Source organism: Furipterus horrens, unplaced genomic scaffold (genome assembly GCF_987537825.1).
Source record: "Furipterus horrens unplaced genomic scaffold, mFurHor1.1.pri manual_scaffold_7, whole genome shotgun sequence".
Classification (NCBI taxonomy): domain Eukaryota; kingdom Metazoa; phylum Chordata; class Mammalia; order Chiroptera; family Furipteridae; genus Furipterus; species Furipterus horrens.
Window position 1 is genome coordinate 4,143,119 of NW_028327177.1, and position 5,453 is coordinate 4,148,571.

Here is a 5,453-nt window from a genome sequence, read left to right on the forward strand (position 1 = left end):
CAGGGACGACTTCTGCAGCTCCCCTAGAAGCACGGTTTTATCATAATTTAACAAAACTGAACCCTTATTGTTACTGCATTAGGTCTCTCGGCCTCTAGCTTATTTCAAATTGTCAGTCCAACAGAAAAGACTGGATGGTTTGCCCAGGGCGAAACCTTGGCCTGCAGGGGGTGAACCCTGAACCTCATCCTCAGGGAAAAAGGAAAGCTCACTCAACCATGCAGCGGTTCTCCATACCGATTCTCACCTAAAATATCAACTGTCCAGTAATTCCCGAGGATCTGGAGAGCCAACACAGATGCCTGGCCCAACGCTGTGTGCTACATAAAGGTCCAAGGACAAACATCTTGGAGAGATCCTGGTGATTCATGAAAGAAACAGCCCATGCCTTCCTGAGGATCACTCATTTCTTCTTCCTGAGGTCCTGAAATAGTCAAGATTATTATTTCAGACTGCTTTAAGCTTTTCACTTAAAACATAATGGTGAAGAAGATCCTGATATTGATCATGGTAATGGGAAAAACAGTGAAAGCTGCTTGAGACCCTAACCTACTCTTCTGTACTGGGCATGTATGTTTGCATGTATGTTAAAAAATAATTTTCTTTCTTTATTATTTTTAGAGAGCGGGAAAGGGAGGGAGAAAGAGAGGGAGAGAAACATCAAGGTGTGGTTGCCTCTTGCATGCCCCCAGCTAGGGACCTTGCTGGAGACCTACCTGGCCTGCAGCCGAGGCATGTGCCCTGACTGGGAATCAAACCAGCGACCCTTTGGTTCACAGGCTGGCACTCAATCCACTGAGCCACACCAGCCAGGTATTACATGCAGAGGCAGATTTAATGGCGGGTGCGCCGGGCGCACGCCCTGGGCCCCGACTTCTGAAAGGCCCCGCAAATTTACAACGTGTACGTAATTAAAATTGCACCTATGAAACCAAACTTGGTGTCATTAGGAAAAAGTGTAAAGTTGGGGTTTTGCGGGGCCCTTCAGAAGTCGGGGCCCAGGGCGCACGCCAGGTGCACCCATCGTTAAATCTGCCTCTGATGTGTTCCTCCTGGTGGCATAAAAAAAACACATTTTCCACTCCTGGAACTGCAAATAATTTTCCAGAGATGACAGTGATTTACTACGTGTATAGTAAGGCCATTAAAGACCTGGAATAAAACTACTTTTGCGGTATTCCTAAACTGAGACTTCAACCTTATTTGTGTGAGCAGCTCCACAAATTGGGGGATATAGATATGGTCATGCTATTGACTTTTCTAGTAAATCCACTGAAGAAAGCTTACTTCTAGCCCAAAGAACGTCCCCAAATTGCACTGATTTCTTGCTCAGCTAACAGTCGAAATCAAAGGCTTCCACATGGAGGTCAGCTTTCCTCCAGAGTGACCCACGGGCCCAAGGCTGCCTACACTCCTTCCCAGAGAAGGGAGCCACGGATTCGCTCTGCTCCAGACGGTTTGCCCCGCTCTCCCAGGAGACCCGTAAAGCAGCCCACCGAGCTTCCGGGCACCCCTCCTGAGAGCCGGGAGGGTAAAAACAAGGAAGAAAATGTACAGACAAAGGTTTATTTGAGGGGGCATCCTGGTATACTGGGTCGTTTGAAAGGGATGAACCAGTTGTCATCCTCAGGTTTTAGTGGGTAAATGTCTATCAGATAAAGAGGATCTGGAGAACAGCTTCGTACGTAAAATGGCGCAGATAAACTGAAAACAGCATAAGCCTTTACTGTGTAGGAAATCAGTTGATAGTTTTTCTGAGGTTCGTAGTGTTTTACACATTCGTTGAATCCAGCCTTTTGAATCCTGCATGGAACTTAGATGCTCAATTGTTGTGTATTAGAATCAATACATGGATGGTAGCAATATCAGTCCAAGCACTTAGAAATATGCACGAATCTTTAGATAAAACTTTGTACAATAAAACTCAATGGGATTTTTTTAGATGGTAACAGGCAGGCATTCTATATATTGATTTGTATTATCAGACATATAATCAGGATCATTTAAATTGCCACATAAGACAGAGACATGCCTTGGACATGCCACTCAGTACTGTTACATGTTTATGCAGGTTGGGGACTGTACAGCCCCAGAGGATGTCATTCATAAAGAGGCCCATGTACACAGCGCCCCCTAGGGTTGGGCAGGGCACAGCCTGCACACAGCTTGCTAACGTCAATGTATCAGTCTTTACAGGCTATGAAGGCAGAACAGCTGATCCTCCTTGTTCATGCCCAGGACTCACTGAGCTGGTCTGGTTAACTGGGTAAGCGTGGGCTCTCCCCTCGCTGCTTCTTCCTCATCCAGCACCTCCCCTACCAGTTTATGTTCTGGTCAACGACGCTGACCTTCCCAGATAGAGGAGAGTGTCCTCCAGTCAAGGGTGTGCCTGTAACTCTGCTGGAGCCCCTACTCCAACTCCAGGGGCCTCTCAGTAATCTTGGAGCAAAAAAAATCCCTCAAGACACAAGCAAACGTTCCTCCCCATTTCCTAAGGAGGCACTCAGGCCAACACTCACACGCGGCTCCTTTCAACCCCACTTCTGAAGGTTTGCCTTCGACATGCCAGGACTCACCTGGGCTCACCCGACAATGCTTCCAATTCGAAAATGGTTTCCTCTTCTCGCCTCCAAAAGGGCATCTGCTGGGTCCTTCAGGTTCCAGAGGCCTATTTTCAATATCCTAGCCTTCCATGTACAACCTTTGTATTCTAAAACGAAGTAACCATTATTTCAGTTATAGAAAAATAATTCTAAAAAAAGCACAACCCCTCATGTAGCCTGAGGTGTGGACATTCACCGCATGAGACGCAATCGTATTTCCGCCTGGCGAAGCAAAGGGGGCCCTGATATTCCTGACACACAGCAGAAGCCTGCGGTCATGAGAAAACAGGGGTGGACACAGGACATATAAAAAGTCACAGGCAGCAGCAGAACATTTTCCCTAATGGTCATTTCCAAATTAGGTGAACTTGTAATCAAACCAGACTTGGCCAACTCAAAGTGTGACCTTGGCCCAGCCAGGTTCCCTTCTTAAGCTTTGGTTTCCTTATCTGCACCAATGCCAACAGTATAGGGTTGACGGGGGATTGATTCACTGAGCTAATGAATGGAAAGTATTAAGTTCCCGATACGTGGTAGGCTTTTCATACCTCGTTACTGCCCTTTCATTCACTTGCTGTTATTTCAAGTACCCACTTACTACTGGCGTCATATTGGGTATGGCCTTGTGAGAATCAAAGAAATGTAATAGTGTGTTTCCTTCGTGACTCTTATAATACATTCATTCATTCAATAAACAGTTATTGAGTGTCCATTTTGTGCCAGACACCCTAGTCGGTGTTAGAGTTACAAACATGAATAAAATAAGCCACGGCCCCAGCCTTCAAGTAGCTCACATTCCGGGAGAGAAGATAAGACATGTAATCACATACGGTATATTCACAACACAGTAAGAGGAGCTACAGCAGAGGCATGTGGCATGAATGTTCTCTCAGACCGAAAAAGCATCAATTGGATTGACCCGGGAGAGAGGCCCTGCGCAGAGAAGTCTATATAGGTGTGCACAGAAAACGTGATACGCGTGAGGTTTCTGCAAGTTTTGAACATCTGTGGAGCAAAATAGTTCTTGCAAAAGTCATGGGAAGCACGGCTGAAGAAGTGAGTGGAGAAGCCATAGAAGAAGTGAGGTCTCTTTCCTGAAATGATAAGGGGCCATGAAGACTTTTAAGCTGTTTGCGGATGGGCTCCGTTTTCTGCTTTCCTCAAGGTCCCTCTGGAATCTGGGGTACGGCGGAAGTGGGGCTGGACTGGCCCACAAAGGGGTAGAAAGACCACTTGGGTTTTCGTTCCGATGAGAGGCGACGGAAGGCTCACACGAAGGCAGCGGCTGAGGGTGTGGGAAACAGTTAAGAGCCACCACCATCATTTACGAGGAAGACTTAATGGGACTCAGAGATGGACAGGATGAGGATGAGGAGAAACTGAGGTTGACTCATGCTACCGGGTGCTTGGCAGTGCCCTTAACACGATCAGGAATGGGAGGACTAAGTCTGGGAAGGACTTACACACACGCACAGAAAATTATTTAGCCTACCAAAGAGCAATACTAGCTCCTGGACCACCACCGGGCCTCAGATTATTGTGCCAAATTAGACACAGGAACCAACGCTATCACTCCAAAGTAAGCCACCACTGCCTGATCTTTTTCAAGACTCCTCTTTATATAACTTCTCCCCCTTTCCGGGAGCAACGTCACTATCTCCCTGATACTTCCTGCAATAATGTGCCTTCTACCTCATCCTTAACATCTGAAAATCTGTCATTCTAGGTCCCCCAACAGTAGTTAACAAACGACTTGTCTGTCCTCCCCTGGACCTCTCACTCCTTGCTCTGCTCAGTATCCTTGTGCTACTGCCAGGGCCTCCTTTCACGGCAGGAGCATGACTGTGTCATTTGCTGGTGCACTTTAGAGCAGTCCAAGATCTGTGCAGAACTCGTAACTTCCCAGAAAATCTTCAGTTCCGATTGTATAAACAAGGTAATGTCTGTGTGTGTCACTAACGACTTTATGAAACAGACAGGGAGCCTATTGTTCCGGAGGGTTATGGCATTGAGGAAGGTGCTGGAAATGCAAAGTAGCACCGGCGTGATTCCTGCCATTAAAGAATTTTACAACCTGGTGGAGGGGGCAAATCAAGTCTTAAAGGACCACGAGACGCCGCGGGAGCAAGGAAAAGGAAAAGCCAACCTGTTCGTGGGCGTTCACGGCGGCTTTCTGTGGGTGAGACATGGATCAAACACAGATCACAAAGACTGCTAAGAACAGCGTCCCAAGCAAGGTACCTACGAAGGGCTCTGGATAAGGGACTACTGTCACTCCACTGAGCAGATCCAGCAAGACTTTTTGGAAGAGACTACATTTTAGCTGGAACTTGGGTGGGTCAGATGAATGAATTCCTGGAAAGAAAGAGGGGAACGTAAGGGCATGTGTGAGGACCCGGGATCAGGTTTAGTTAGCTTGGTGGCTACAGGACAGGCGGACAGACCTGTAGTCCTTTGTCAGAACGTTAACAGCGCATCCAGAGTTAACAAGGACAACACTCGAGAAGCATCAGGAGGCAGGGCGTGATTGAGCTCATCGGAGGCAGCTCATTAGGGGCACGAGATCTCCGCACAAGTTTGAGGGACGGTGAGGTCACCAGTGCGTCTGAGTCCTGGGGTGCCCGTGACCCCCTTCGGGCCCGGAGAGGCGGTCCCGCCTGCTCAGTGGACGCCGGGTAAGTGCTGGTTCATGGAGTTAATCGTTCCCCAGCTGGCTCGTGATCGCGGGGCCCTGGGGCTCCTCGTTCCTGTGCTTAAAACTTTAACCAAAACTTCAGAGGACATTCAGGCGCCGCAACGGCACCTGGGAAAGCCCCCTCGTGTCCGTTGCTCGGAAGCGAACACGGCGGC

General features: G+C 48.1%; 1 long non-coding RNA gene across 1 annotated transcript; it reads right to left on the reverse strand.

The window, feature by feature from the left end:
- Positions 1–218: 218 nt before the first annotated feature.
- On the reverse strand, positions 219–5,061 carry LOC150003958 (uncharacterized). Its single transcript, XR_016512245.1, has 3 exons — positions 4,849–5,061; positions 2,577–2,710; positions 219–424 (listed from the first exon to the last, which is right to left on the reverse strand). It is a non-coding gene; the product is annotated as an uncharacterized LOC150003958 (long non-coding RNA).
- Positions 5,062–5,453: the final 392 nt, after the last annotated feature.